Here is a 16181-nt window from a genome sequence, read left to right as displayed (position 1 = left end):
CAGCCACTCTGGAAAACAGCATGGAGGTTCCTCAAAATGTTGAAAATAGAACTGCCCTATGACCCAGCAATTGCACTACTGGGTATGTACCCTAAAGATACAAATGTAGTGATCCAAAGGGGCACGTGCACTCAGATGTTTACAGCAGCAATGTTCACAACAGCCAAACTATGGATAGAACCTAGATGTCCATCAACAGATGAATGGATCAAGAAGATGTGGTATATATACACAATGGAATACTATGCAGCCATCAAAAGAAATGAAATCTTGCCATTTGCGACAACATGGATGGAACTAGAGCGTATCATGCTTAGCGAAATAAGTCAAGCGGAGAAAGACAACTATCATATGATCTCCCTGATATGAGGAAGTGGTGATGCAACATGGGGGCTTAAGTGGGTACGAAAAGAATCAATGAAACAAGATGGGATTGGGAGGGAGACAAACCATAAGTGACTCTTAATCTCACAAAACAAACTGAGGGTTGCTGGGGGGAGGGGGGTTGGGAGAAGGGGGTGGGATTATGGACATTGGGGAGGGTATGTGCTTTGGTGAGTGCTGTGAAGTGTGTAAACCTGGCGATTCACAGACCTGTACCCCTGGGGATAAAAATATATGTTTATAAAAAATAAAAAATTAAAAAAAAAAAAGAAAGCCCCTCTCTCTCTTCTCTGTCTCTCTATTGATTGCTTTTTTGTGGATCCTGCCCTCCTGTGCCCATTTTTCTTCATTGAAATGATAAATGCATCTGGAGTTTCCAAAGCTTGGCAGGTAATTTTTATGCTTAGACAACACTCATAACCCTTAGATTAACCTGCTAACCAGGCTTATGGTTAACTAAATTTATGGAAGAGATATTTCATCAAGTGTAGTGAGACATTTATGGCCTTCCAAACACATATTTAATGATTTGCATCTCTGATTCAACCTTGTTGAAATCTATCAGCTGTAGGAGTGGTACTGTCTCATACATGGATGCATACATTGCATTTATTGTATCTCAACTACTGAACACTGTTGAACCTGGCACAGTCCAGGTCTCTTGAGTGTGATTAGCTTTGTTATTCTTAATTTTGATTTAACAACTTCTATGTGCTCTTTTATGGAAATAGGACTCTGAATTCCTGTGTTCCTGTCCCCTTTCTCCAGTTCTTTCTGATTCCAGTGTGTTAATCTGAACAAGGTTCTCAGTTCCTCCCTCCTTTTGACAGCTTGATTGATCTTCCACAGACCCTCTAAATTGACTCCCATTAAGCCTACCATTGTAGTGTAAATTTAGGATTTGATCTTGAGAAAAGTGTTCAGATCAGGAAAATGGCTTTAGGAACCATCCACGTAATACCAAAATTTTATAGAAGGGTTTATAATGTACTAACATGTATGCTATGTGACATTCTATAAGAGTCATAGAGGTTAAATGGCCCTCTGAACGTCACAAAGCCAATAAATGACAGAACCTGGCCTTGAGTCAATTCTAATTGCTTTTTCAACACTGCAGTACAGCTCTGCAGTGAGGCGATCATTACCACCTTACTAATCTGTCTCATAGCCCAAGTGGAGAGACTTCTGGGTGGGTAGTAAAGCTCTAATACCTTAATCTTCTACCTTAAAGACCTTCTGCCAGACTATGGAATACATTTTGGAAATCCTGGCTTTTCTAGAGAGGCCGTTTTCTAGAGCCATGCTCCTCACATTTAAAAAGCACGTGACTCCCTTGGGGTTCTTGCTAAAACTGAAGTTCTGATTCAGGAGGTCTGGAACAGGGCCTGAGATTCCACATTTCTAAAAAGGTCTCAAGTGACGTTCCTGCTCTGGTCTGTAGACCTCACTTTGTCTAGTGAGGCTAGAATTTTCTGGGTGCCAGCGTCACTACAGAATAGGGATCGTAATACGTATTCTCTTTCCATTCCTTCATTGGTAGTTCTGCTTTGGTCATTAAGGAAGACCTGATGGTGACATAATGGAGGTCGCTCTTTCTCTGGGCTTCCAGAGCCCTGCTAGCTGATCAGGAGCAGCTTAGCCAAATATGCCAATTGTGTGTCCTTCTCTTCCTCCATGAAGAGGAGAGGTCAATCTTGTGCTCTTCCTTCTTGCTTTCCTGACTTTACTTTGTACCTGACAGCAAATGCAGAATTCAATCCCCCTGATTTTGTTTTCCTTTGTCTCCCTAAAGCTGGTTGATTTTAAGCAAATACACCACTGAGATTTTATGCTCTGCTGCAGCAGTGAGCAAGGCTTCCACGGAGCCAGGGAATGAAGCCTCTATCTTGAGTTGCTTAGGTAATTACTCAAGGTCAGAACAAGGTGTCTTGATAGTTTGTCACCTGAATAAGGAATGAAAGCTCTTTAAATTCCCTAATACTAAGAACAAGATTGGGCCCAGGGTCACAGATAGGACCAAGCATAGATAAAGCTTCAAATGGCTCAAGCTGTGTGGAAAAGGCTATAGGAGCACAGATCTAGGCAAAGACCTGGAGGGTCTAGAGGGGTTTTCATCCTTGCTGGTGCATTGAAATCAACTTAAAAGCTTATTTAAAATGCAGATAGTTTCCGTTATAAGTTAACTAACTGGAAGTTAAATAAAAACTTGAAACTAAAAATAAAAAAATAAAATAAAAGAGAGAGATCCCTGGATGTCACTCCCAGAAGATTAGAGTAAGGAGACATAGGGTAGGACCCAGGAATATGCATTTTTAATAAGCACAAATGGTATTCTGGAACATGCTATAGAACCCAAATTTTGAGAGGTACTGGTTTTTATGCAATATCTAAAGGCAAATTCTTTTTTTGAGCATTTGAAAGGAATGTTTGGCCATTATAGAATAGACATACATATAAAATTATCTACTATAAAACACTCCCCTTCATAAGCAAGCAGTATTTTCATTCAGTGTTAAAGGAAACATTCACTTAATCACCAGTGGATATATTTTTAGGGAAACTATAATAGCTTCACAGAAGTTATTAGATCTATTTGCTTGGAGCCTGTCCTCTTCCACTCTAACAAATGTTAAAACCTTCTAAAGGATGAGCTTTGGAGAAGTCTTAGGTACTGGAAAAGCTTAGTTCTTTCTAGTGACATCTGAATGTTTTTCAGGAACTCAAGAAGAGAAATATCAAGCTAGGGAATAAAATCTATGACAGCAAAATAAAGCATGAGGAACCTCTCCCGAAAGTTATGGAAAAAGTACAAAGGAATGGAAATAAATAGAGATGTATCATAAGTAGGTGTTCCTCAAGCAGGGAAAGATAAATATACAAATATACAAAAAAAAATTAAAGAGTGATGTCAGCAAGATATCAATCAGTGATGTTAGCAAGATGGCAGAGTAAGGGACTCCAGCCTTCATCCTGCTAGAAAAAATACCTGTTGGACAGCTCTCCATGAACCAAAATAGCCCTGGGAGAGCTCTGGAATCCAGTTAAGAATCTGCAGCAACACCGTAGAGCAAAAAACCCAAAGAATAGCCGCATAGAAAGGGTAGGAAGAAGAGTTTTCTTTATTCTGTGTCATCTCATGCCTCTGGCCAGCACAGCTCAGTGCCCAGAGGGATCTCCTCAGCCAGCAAGTTCTTCTCAGCAGGTAAAAGTAGATCAGGGTGAGTGACCAGCTTACTCAGCCTTTCAGGACCCTGCTGGAAGGACCCACTCGGGTCTCACCCTACACAGATCGGCAGGGAAATCGGCAGAGCTGCCACGTCTGCAGAGATCCAAGAGCAAAGAAGGACAGGGCTGTCAGCACCAGCCCTGCGGCAGAGCCAGCATGACCCCCAGTGGCCTTCTTTGCGGAGGACCCCGGCAGCTTTCACCACGGAAGACTTAACAGTCCCCACAGCCACCTCAGAGGCTTTCACTGCTGGGGAATCCAACAACCAATGCAAGTGATGCAGATGTCCCACAACTGTCACTGCTGAGACCAGATGACCCAGACCCCGCCACTGCTCCCACTGCAGAGCACGCACGGGAAGACCACTGGCACAGCTGAGTGCGTGCACACGCAGCCGCCAGAACCCACATTGATAGCCCCTGTCCCTGATAGTCCCCGTGCCCATGGGAGATAGCCAGCTCCTGCCCCCTCTGCCGTCTGCCATGGCCCTTGACTAGCCAGGTGCATTTGACACTGGACTCAGAGGCACTGCTGGGGACCACTGAGTTGCAGGGGATTGATACAGTCCTATGACATATATCAAATTCTTTCAAATCATTCATGCATTTTTTTAAAGATTTTTACTTATTTGAGAGAGAGAGAGAGAGAAAGACAAAGAGAGGCAACACACAGGCAGGGGGGCAAGCAGAGGGATTGGGAGAGAAAATCCCAAGTAGACTCCCCATCAATGCCAAACTCCTGCTGGGGCCCAATCCCAATACCCCAGATCAGCACCTTAACGGACTGAGCCCCCGGGTGTCCCATTCATGTGGTTTTTAATTTTAATTTTATTTTTTTAGTATTTTATTTATTTATTTGAGAGGTAGAGAAAGACAATGAAAGAGAGGGAGCATGAAAGGAAAGAGGTCAGCGGGAGAAGCAGACTTCCTGCTGAGCAGGGAGCCTGATCTGGGACTCGATCCTGGGACTCCGGGATCATGACCTGAGCCAAAGACAGTTGCTTAACCAACTGAGCCACCCAGGCTCCCCTCATGTGTTTATTAAAACAATTTCATTTTTCAGGCACCTGGGTGGCTCAGTCCGTTAAGCACTGGACTCTTGGTTTCAGCTCAGATGGTCCTGGAGTCGTGGTATCCAGTGCCCAGCAGGGTTCCACACCGGGGGAACGGGGGTCTCCTTGAGATTCTCTCTCTCCCTCTCCCCACTTCGCACTTGCTCGCTCTCTAAAATAAATGAATCTTTTAAAAAATTTTCATTCTTAGGAAACAGAGATTTTGACAAAAATGTATGTGGAGAGATATTTTCCCAAATTATATGTAGTGTAACACTTGGAACACTCGTCTATTTTTTGTTTATATTTGTCTTTCATTCTACTCTCACATGATGTCATATCTCCCAGCACTCAAGACACTGCCACTGAGAACATTAATCTGTCCTCCCAAATAGCTCTTATTACCAAAGTATTGTGATGACATCTTGATTTTCGAAGAGGCTTTGTTTGTTCATTCATTCATTTCTTTTCTCAGGAGTTGAGATTCCCGGAGTGCTGACCCCAAGTTAGGTGAGGTGTTACTATAGATAGTCCAAATTTATTCCATGGTAAAAGCACCTGATGAATCTGGCAGCTGCAACATTTACAACTGTAATGGTATAACTATACAGTGTCTGAAATTATACATCATAAGAATGTATTTTTATGAGAAAATGAGAAAGATATATTAATGTGCTATTAAGAGCTAGGAACATCTGCTTTTAAGAAAGATAGCCCATGCTAATATCCAGTTGAATAACACTGAAGCACAGAAATATTTTGTGGTCTGTGAAATCATTTATTTGAAAAGTTAAACTTAATTTTGGAAGCAGGCCAACCAACCAATATATCATTCATGTTATACCAATATATGAACAATTCTATAAAATTGAAGTAATAATTTCAATTTTCCTTCAAAGTGAATGCCGTATCAGCAAATTTAATGAGTAATTAGGTACTGTCAAATTAAATCCATTTTGATTTCTGAAATGTACTCCATGCATTTGAACCATGGTATCACATCTTTTCCCCATTGGAAGCACATGTCCTTAAACATTTTTAATTATACAGTTCAGGAATTACAGACTATATCTCTGAACGTATTCATTCAGTACTGTTAATAGCAGGACACTTGAAACTAAATGTGATATTTTATATGTTCTGAAAACTACATGCATTACTTGCTTTTCTTATTCCAGTTCTTTTCTGCTTCTGTGGCTGACTTCAACTTTAACTGTTTTGCCTCACATCTTTTATATACCGTCGTGCATTGGCTATCATCTGTTACGCATCTGACTTGTTTCCTTCTGCCCTATGCCCCTCCGTTAAAATGGCTTGACAAAATATTATGTTCATGACTATAATTATCTGAAGATCTCAAAACGTTAATAGGCTTCGGGAGATCATATGTATACATGAGATCTCAGTTGGTTTTTAAATACATTAATTTAAGGAGGATAATATATTGGTATATGAAGCTACATTTGCATCTTTGGTAATTTTTTTTTTTACACCTTTAGTAATTTCTGATTTTGATCTTCCACTACCTCTAACTCCCAGAACAAATGCCAAAGCTGGCCAGTTTGAACATCAAGGTGGACACTGTAAGCCAAGCTTAATGAAAACTCAACACATCCCTTTCCTTCTGGTTTTGGCAGAATAAAGGAATTAGAAGAAACAATCGGGTAGTGTAAATCTGCTGAAAGCAGTGTTCTTATGTCCCCTTCTCAATATGGAAGCTCAAAGTGGGTTGGATTGGGCATCACTGTAGAAATACCCGGATGGGAATGATAGAACTTGGAAATACCAAAGTTAACAGCTTGCTGGAGGAGGCTTAAATCCCTGGGAAATCCAGACTTTGTTCTGTGCCGTGTCAACATAGAGTACACAGGATCAGAATGCGGCTTTAGTAGAGAGAGATGATTGGATAGGTGAATGTGAGTCAGCAGTCCTGGGTCACCGTGGCCTGCTTTTGGTGTCCAGAAGGACTATACGTTTCCACCTACCACAGTGAGGGAGCACAGAAGTTCTTTTGCTTTTACCTACATATTATCTTGGCAGGAGGAGGAAGAGAGGAAAACCCTTTAGGGTCTGAATTTTGAAGTGACCATTTCCCCAAACAGAATGTTCAAACCCCTAGATATTAAGACACCATCACTTGACAAATTAAAAAGAGCGTCTGCCATCACTGCTATGAGTAGTTCTATGAGCATGGGTGATTAGTCATAGACTTCCAAGAGTGGAGTATGAATTCTTACACCGTGTGTGTGTGTGTGTGTGTGTGTGTGTGTGTGTGTGTTATGGATAACCCTTTCAAGAGTAAATTATCACCACATGGAATAATTTGAACCAACGAGAGTAAGCAATGGTTGTGAATAGAAATGCTTAGAGAACAAATGCATTTGTCTTCAGAAATCTGTTCCAGCAAAAATACTTGAAAAATAGGGACATGTGGGTGGCTCAGTCAGTTAAAACTCCAACTCTTAATCTCAGCTCAGGTCTTGATCTCAGGGTCCTGAGATATTCCACCCTCATTGTTGAATCCACACTGGGCATGGAGCTGACTTAAAAAAATTTTTTTTTGAAAAATAATAAATACATCTTTCTCCTGAAGTATTTAGTGAAGCATTCTAATCAGTCACATTGATAATTTCTTCTCTAAAGAATTATAAAATTAAATGGACAAGCTCACACTAAGGAATACGTTTTTCATAAGAGAATGAGAAGGATAAACTGATTACCATTAAGTATAACCTCACTGCATCTCCAAGAATAAACTCAACAATTTTTTTTATGTTTCAAAAATATATTACATAGCTACTGGAGCACCAGTTATCACTTCTGTGTTCCAAACAGGGAGCGGGATGAAGGCAAAAGTGTTGGTCTTGGCCAACAGTTTCCCTTTTAAGGATTCTTCCTAAATGTGTCCCCAGCAACTTTTGCCTCTATCTCATTTGAAAACTATTCATCAAATGGTCACTGTAGCTATAAGAGAAAGAAACTGCAAATATGGTATTTGGTACCCTGAAAAAAATTGGGATTCTGTTATGAAGAAAGAAGTGGAAAATGGACGTTGGCTAGGTAACTAGCGGTTTCTGGCATACTATCTTACTTATTACATGCATTTTTGTATTTAAATAAAAACCGACTTGGGGCTTTAGTTTCTGAGTATAGAGCAAGTGACTAGGCAGATAAATGTGCATGAATGTGCTGCCTAAACTCTAGGAAGAGAAAGAAAGAGAGAGACCACTATGACCGTGTTGCATATAAAATTTTAAAAGCCAAGAGTAGACATAAGCTATGCTCCCTCAGGGTTTGCCATACTAGAGAATAATTATATTCATGCTGCATTAATTAGAGCATGGAATAACAATAAAACTAAGCAAACAAAAACAGGGAGAATAATCCTAGATTCTAATCCTTTATTTCTAAAAACACTTGTAGAGATCATTGTTCAAAATACCACTTCAAGCCTAGATGTAGCCCAGCATTCAGACCAGAACGTCAGTCAAGACGCATTCTGGCCCTTACATAATTCTCAGAGGGCAAGCTGATTTTCAGCTTCGGGGCAGGGGGTTCCTTGCTGCCTCCCCAGGAATAGTTTACCAGTCAGAATGTATTTGTTGTGTTTCTGGGGTTTCGTTAATAGGTTTTATTTTTAGAGCCATTTTAGGTTTATGGAAAAATTAAGCAGAAAGTACAGAGTTCCCGTAGACCCTGTCTTCCCCTGTCCACAGTGTCCCCTAATATTAACATCTTACATTGGTATGGTACATTTGTCAAACTTAGTGAAACAATATTGATACATTACTGTTAACTAAAACCCCGAGTTCACTTAGGGCTCAGTCTTTGTGTTGTACAGCACGACAGGTTGTGGTAAATGTTGCGTAGCTACCATTAGTGTCAAACAGAATTGTTTCGCGCCCTTGAAATTCCCCGTGCTCCACCTATCCATTTGTCCTCCACTTTCTGTCTGGTTTTCACGTCATTTGTACCATTTGGCATTGAAGATGGGGTAAAAAGGCTAAGAGAATGCCAACACTGAGCTCTGTATTTCCTTCAAAGTTGGTAACATTGTTCTCAATGTAATTTGGGTTTGACCTCCTCATAAAAGCTTTCCAGTAACGTTCAGAATAGAGAAAACATAATAATAAGCATTCAGTAAATGTAGTTTTAATCTCAGCATTGTTATTATGTAGCAGACACTGTGTCAAGTATGCTAACTTTTTTAATCTTCATAAGAAAACTATGAGGTGGTAGAAATTACCTCTGTAATTAGAATTAGGAAATTGAGGCACAGCCTGGCAGAGTTGTCTTCCCAAGATCCTATGATTATCTCAGGGCCAAGCCAGAGCCGGCTCAATTTTTGCTCCCTGGTCTTGTGATCAGTGCATTCACAGAACACCCAGTTCTCAAAAAGGTCTGACACTAGATTTAATGCCCAACACCCTGGAATTCCTTTTTTTTTTTTTTTTAACTTTTTTATTTTATTTATTTATTTGTCAGAGAGAGAGAGCATAAGCAGGGGGAGTGATGGGCAGAGGGGGAAGCTGTCTCCCCGCTGAGCAAGGAGCCTGGTGGGGAACTCGATCCCAGAACCCTGGGATCATGACCTGAGCCAAAGGCAGATGTTTAACCCACTGAGCCACCCAGGCATCCCAAAATCCTGAAATTCTTAACTTTATCTTTGAACTTGTGTTTTGTAAGTAGATCTTCACTGGACAATGGGGCATGAATGTAAGCAGAGGAGATACACACTACATGGATTTGCTGCTTTTCCTTGTTTTTGCCATTATGTTTAGCATTTCCAGTGTCCACCAGGCATCTTCCATAACAGATGACTTAGTTCTCAGGACCCATGCTTGGTTTAATGCTTTGCTGTCGCTATCTTGAAAACCTTAATAATTTTATCTGTGAACCTGTGTTTTGTAAATGGAGTCTGAAAGGGTGACAGAGCACATATGTGACCAGAGGAGGGGCACATGGTATTTCCCAATATGTTTATCCACGGCTCGTGCTTGCCTCCTTACTTGCATATAGCATTTGTGATGCCCCTTGGGTTCAGAATTCTGGTTGAGCCCTGATGTGTGGGAATGAATAAAACTCAAAGTGAGTACAAGAGAAGTGTGGTATGTCTATGAGTAAGCCATGTACTGAAATCCCTGAGAGGCCGCATTTTCCTTTCCTTGTTCTCAATAAAGGAAGAAGGCAGGAGCACTCTAAGAAATAACAACTAATTAACCCCATCAGATTCGTCCTTACCCCAAGTTCCCAGTATGAGCCAACAATACGCCGAAAATGATGACATGGAAGGCAAGGGAACGTTAAGGCAGTCCCTAGGTCCATTTCCTTTCACTCGTTCTTTGCTCATCGGTAAGCCAGAGGGTTGGTATGACATGTGTGTATTAGGAATTTAAGGAAGAGTTGTTGGAGAGGGGTGGGGAGGCCTGGGTGACTCAGTCAGCTAAGTATCTGACTCTTGATCTTAGCTCAGGTCTTGATCTCAGGGTCGTGAGTTCAAGCCCCACATGGAGTCTACTTAAAAAAAAAAAATTGTTGAGTTAGCTTCATGAACGGTTCCCACTGTTCTGGCAAGAACAATATATATGCATATATATGTTATGAGATATAAATTGTGTGTTTTTGATGACTCCACATACAAGTTAAATGTTCTCATATTTTTACTTAATGTTCCCATATTTTACTTTAAAAACACACCATGCAATATAAAAACAGTAAAATTCATGCCAATAATTCCAAATTTTTAATCTTTCTTTATTTAGGATGGCATCAGCACATAAAAATACCTTGATAAATCAAGAACAGATTACAGAGAGAAGGAAAAAAGCTTTACATTTTAGCACCTTTAATGACACTTTTCTCCTGGATTCCCTTCACTTTCATTTTGCAGCGGGTCCCACAGATTATATATTCTGCCCTGTGCAGTCAGCTTATTCACAACCAGATCTTTCAGACTCCAAGGCTTATGCTCCCAAGTAGAGGTTTCCAACCTTTTCACCTCCTGTCGTATTCAGAAAATGATATTTAGAAGGAATGTTAACCCTGGGGTAAGCTGAGGAGACGAGTTTTGGCCAGGAACAACTAAGTTAAGGGCCCAGAATGAGGGAATGAGTCAGGTTACTCAGTTTTTGTCAAAACAATAAATGATGATGATAGCAAATATATATATATATATATAAAATATATATTTGCAAATATATATATATTTGCTATCATCATTTATTTGCAAATATATATTGATATATTTGCAAATATATATATTTTATATTTATTTATATATATAATATATATATTAAAATATATAAAATATATATATATTTGCTATCATCATTTATTTGCAAATATATATTGATATATTTGCAAATATATATATTATATATATATATAGTATTGAGAAACATACTCGGCACCTAGAAAATATATATATATTTTAATATACCTATATATATAATTTCTCAATACTTCATATGTATATGTATATATATATATGCATATATATATTCATTCCTTTAATCTTCACAATTTGATGAGGAAAATATTATAAGGATCCCCATTTGTATTAAGCTGAATCACATGAAACTGCAAACATTTGACTATTTTGGCTTACAAAAAAGAGTAAGTTCATATATTTAAACCGAAGGAATGAAAAAAAACTGCGGGAATAGGGAGAGAAGTACACTGCTCAAGGTCACTCTACTAGGAAATGCCGGAGCCAAGATAAAATGCTTGGCTAGTTCAGACACCAGCAGTATAGCTCTGAAGGCAGGCACCGGAGGCACAGTGCGATGTCACCTTTCAAAGAGAGTTAGATTCTATATTGCCTTGGAAACAATTTTTGCCAACATGGCGGCCTATAGCTAACACAGCAAGTTTGAACCATATCAGTCGTTCAGCTTGTTTTTATCAATTTGCTGTACTATGTTGTGATGCTGTAGTGAGGCAAACAGTTTTACCTTCATAGAACTTACAGCCCATCCCACCTGAGTGCCTTCCTTTTGAAGCCTACTGCCCCCACATAAGAATTTTCTCGTCCCTGCTCCTAGATTCAGAAGGATGGTCATCATTAGCGGATGGTGTTTCACCGCCTAATCTCCAGCCACTCCTCAGGCCCGGTTCTATGACTGAGATGATTATTTTGCTTATAATAAAGAGTGAGCTGTGCAGCTGGAGAAATTTCCATCCAGATGCTGGTGTGTCACTTTGAATTGTTATTACAATAAAAAGTTCCTGTTCATATTTGTTGCTATTTGCATATGTGCAGAAGCCACAGTTGTTTAGCCAAACGAAGACATTTTGTCAAAATACAGCCCAAGATTTGCAAAGCTGTTCCGAAAATAGCCCATTTGTGGCCTCTTATGGAAAAGAAACTGCAAAAAATATGCAGCCTCTCTGATTTCTCTCTCAACGGTCTCATACCTTTTATTGACAATCAGCTTTTCTCCCCTTCTTCTTCCTTCCCACTAGCCCTTCCCCTTTTCATGAAATAGACCCTGAGAATCTACTCTGTGCCAAGCACTAGACAGACAAAGAACAAAAAGTAACGGCCTCAAAAGAGCTCCAATTTCTGGATCAAGGGTTCACTCAAAAAACAATATTGTTCTCAGAAATAGAACTGTAGAAAAATGAATATACTTGCTTTTTTCATGCCTTTATTTTCACACTTTGTATTCGGAATTAGAATTTGTTTTTGTTTTTTTTCCAATCTCCTTTACATAGTCGTCTGTATTCTAGATCCTAAACTAGGACCCAGCACAGAATAGCTACCCAGCTGAATGCCTGCATCTAGCTGAAATCACCAGCATTGATAGTGTACACTATTGGGGGCGGGGAGCGTTTATGCAATATTTAACGCACACAGCATGTTGTGTGTGGATGAGGCATGGAGTTCCTTCCCTCAGCCAGAATTTCTTAACCTGGTCACTTTCCCCCGTCCTATTACAAACAGATTATGTTTATATGATTTCATTACACTGGAACATTGTACATAAGCTTTAACTTCAGTCCTGTCCACACATAGGCATTGTTTTAATTTAGCTAACACTTGTGTTATGATAAACCAGATTTGGTTGGGTCTTGTGTTTTACTATATTTTCTAGGGGGATTCTAAAAATTATAATAAAAAACAAGTAAGAGGGAGGACAGGGGCCTTGTCTTGTAGAAGTCAAATTGTGTGCCCCCAGCTCCATGTCTTTCCTTTCCTCTTCCTAGACATCATTGCTAGATCATGCATTTTGTTGTTCTAGTCATAAAGGGAGATTTTCGGGGCACCTGGGTGGCTCAGTGGGTTAAAGCCTCTGCCTTTGGCTCTAGTAATGATCCCGGAGTCTTGGGATCGAGCCCCGAGTTGGGCTCTCTGCTCCACTGGGAGCCTGCTTCCTCCTCTCTCTCTCTCTGCCTGCCTCTCTGCCTACTTGTGATCTCTGTCAAATAAATAAATAAAATCTTTAAGAAAAAATAAAAAATAAAAATAAAAATAAAGGGAGATTTTCAGTCATGCCAACACAGGTACTGTGCTGTGCTCTGTGTATGTGTTTTCTCATTGTTCTCATCAGGAAAGAGTTGTTACGATTCCTGTCTTACAGATGAATAGAATAAGGCCAAGAGAGGTCAGGTAATACACCCAATGGTTACTGATTCCAGGCTATCTGATTCCAGAAACTATGCTATTAAAAATTAATCACTAACATTTAGAGAGTGCTTACTATGTGCCAGGCAGCATACTAAATATTTTACAGGCAGTAGTTTATTCAGTCAAAATACAAATTTTAATTGGCACAAACCACTATCCTCTCCATTTTATAGAGGAGGAAAATTTGGCATAGAGAATATATTAGGGTTCTGTAGAGAAATGGAATATATATGTATATATATATATGTTTTAGAGAGAGGCCATGAAGACCCACAATCTGCTCTCAGTAAGCTAGGAACTCAGAAAAGCCAGCGCTGGGATTCAATGTGAGTCTGAAGTCCTGAGAATCAGAGGAGTGATGGTCTAAGTCTGGGTACAGGTCAAAGCTCCAAAACCAGGACCGCTATCTTAGGGCTAGAGAAAATGGCTATCGTGGCCCAAGCAAAGAGAGTGAATCCTTTCCTCCATTCTGTTCTATTCAGGCCTTCAGTGGATTGGATGATGCCCATGAGAGTTGGAAATTACATGAGAGCAATCTTTGCCCAGTCTACTTACTCAAACGTTCACCTCTTTGAGAAACACTCTCATAGACACACCCTGAGAGTGTGTGTTACCAGCCTACCCAAGTTGATGCAGAAAACTAAATTTACAGAGAACTTACATAACTCAAGTTCAAATGAACTTGCATTAGTTTTCCTCTACGTATTTCCTCAACCACATCTAGTCATCCACGTCCTATTACCCTGTAGCCATTACATGTGATTTCAATGGATAAACTGCATTCCTGAGATCAACCTGTCCACTTGATTGAGGGAGCCCATCCCCCCCTCATCATCTCCTCAAGTATATCCACTCCAGTAATTCTCACCATTTTCAAATGTTATATTTCCTTCTCTTCTATATTATTCTCAATGGCTGAAAACATAGACACAAATATACATCTCACTTATAGTTCTCAGCATTTCACGCATTTACCCCTCATTCATAAAAAGAGAATGATTTCCAGGGTCAGGAGATAACCACCACATTTTCTTTGCATTACCAACAACTTATGGTCCAGCACTGTGAATGCAACAAGAGGGAAGAAATGCTCAACTTGATCATTGTGACTCTAGTTTATATGATGCTTTAACAAACAGACCCTTTTATATCTGTTTTATCTTTATAACAGTCTCATGAGGTAGGTGGTGTAGTAACCCCCAAATCATGGATAAATAAATAGAATATCATCAAGATGGAGTGCAATTTAGCTAGCGGTGTACCTAATTCCCTATCTCCTGTCTTTAAAACCTCCCCTAGAGATGGAGCTAGTTTGCCTCCAGAATGTAGCAGTCTAACCATGCCCTCTTTCTAAACCATACTGCTGTTAGTTCTTAGCACAATACCCATCACAAGCAAGTGTTAATAAACATTGGTAGTCCTTTGGGAATCCTTACTTGAGCTCCCAATGTGTTGGACTATCTTACAACCACTCATTGAGTGTCCTCTTTAGCCAAGGGCTTCCCTTTAAGCGAACTGTATCTGGGAGTCATTTGCTTGGATACACACCAATGTGTCCACAAATCAGGTTCTGTGATGAGGTGAATAAGACCTTCAACTTCCCTCAATAGCTCTCACGTGTACATGTGTGGACACTGTTCTAGAGCCACCAAGCAACTTTAAAGCGTGAGAAAGTAGAAAGAATAAGGATGAAATAAAGAAAGACGTGTAGAAAATGGACAGAGCTTAAGAGTCAGAAGATGTTGATTCTTGGTGGGCTTCCACATTAGTGGGTTATCTGAAGCTTAGTTTTCTCAATTTTAAGATGGATATTGTGTCAGTCAGTGTTCCCCAGAGAAACAAAAGCAGACACACACACACATACACACATACCTTAAGAGATTTATTTTGAGGAATTGGCTTATGCAATTGTGGGGTTGATAAGTCTGAAATCCATAGGGCAGGTCCTCAGTCTAGAAACTCTTGGGCAGGAACTGATGTTGCAGTCTTAAGGCAGAATTTCTCCCTTGGAAGACCTCTCAGTTTTTGTCCTTAAGGCCTTTCAACTGATTAGATGAGGCCCATCTGCATTACCAAGGTACTCTCTTTTACGTACAGTCAAATGATTTTATATAACCACATCCAAAAAATACTTTCATAGCAACACCTAGATTAGTATTGGAATAACTGAGTGCTATTACCTAGCTAAACTGACCCACAAAACTAACAATCACAGAGATGATGATGATGGCAAAGACGATAATGATAGTGATATAAATAGCTATCTTTCAAAATTATGAAAATTAGATTCAGACACCCATTTTAAATATCTAGCACAGCGTGTAGCATATAATAGGATCTCAGTAAATATCGCCTTAATAGGAACAGAGGCAAATGTATGAGTGTGAGGGGTTATCTGTCCCATGCCTCTTTTTTTTTTTAAGGTTTTATTTATTTATTTGACAGAGATCACAAGTAGGCAGAGAGACAGGCAGAGAGAGAGGGGGAAGCAGGCTCCCTGTTGAGCAGAGAACCCAATGTGGGGCTCAATCCCAGGACCCTGGGATCATGACTTGAGCTGAAGGCAGAGGCTTAACCCACTGAGCCACCCAGGCGCCCCTCATGCCTCTTTTTTATTCCAGTTACATCTCTAGCTTCATTTGATTCTGGCATAATTTCAACTGTATTTCCTCATGGATCTAAAGCTGAGCTGACTAGGATAAAAGTATAACACCTGAGAGTGATTTTCAAGTAGATATATTATGCTTAAAGAGAGCTCTGTACTTCCCCTGTAGAGATAACAATTCTCATTACTTCCAACCTAGGGCCAAAATCTAATATATTATTTTATTCCCATTATACTATTTTAGTCTTTGCTTTCCTATAGGCTACAGAAATTTGTTCCTGCTAAA

This window comes from Mustela putorius, unplaced genomic scaffold (genome assembly GCF_011764305.1).
Source record: "Mustela putorius furo isolate JIRA1106 unplaced genomic scaffold, ASM1176430v1.1 tig00003899_pilon_pilon_pilon, whole genome shotgun sequence".
In the NCBI taxonomy this organism is placed as follows: Eukaryota; Metazoa; Chordata; class Mammalia; order Carnivora; family Mustelidae; genus Mustela; species Mustela putorius.
Note: the sequence above shows the minus strand (reverse complement) of the source record.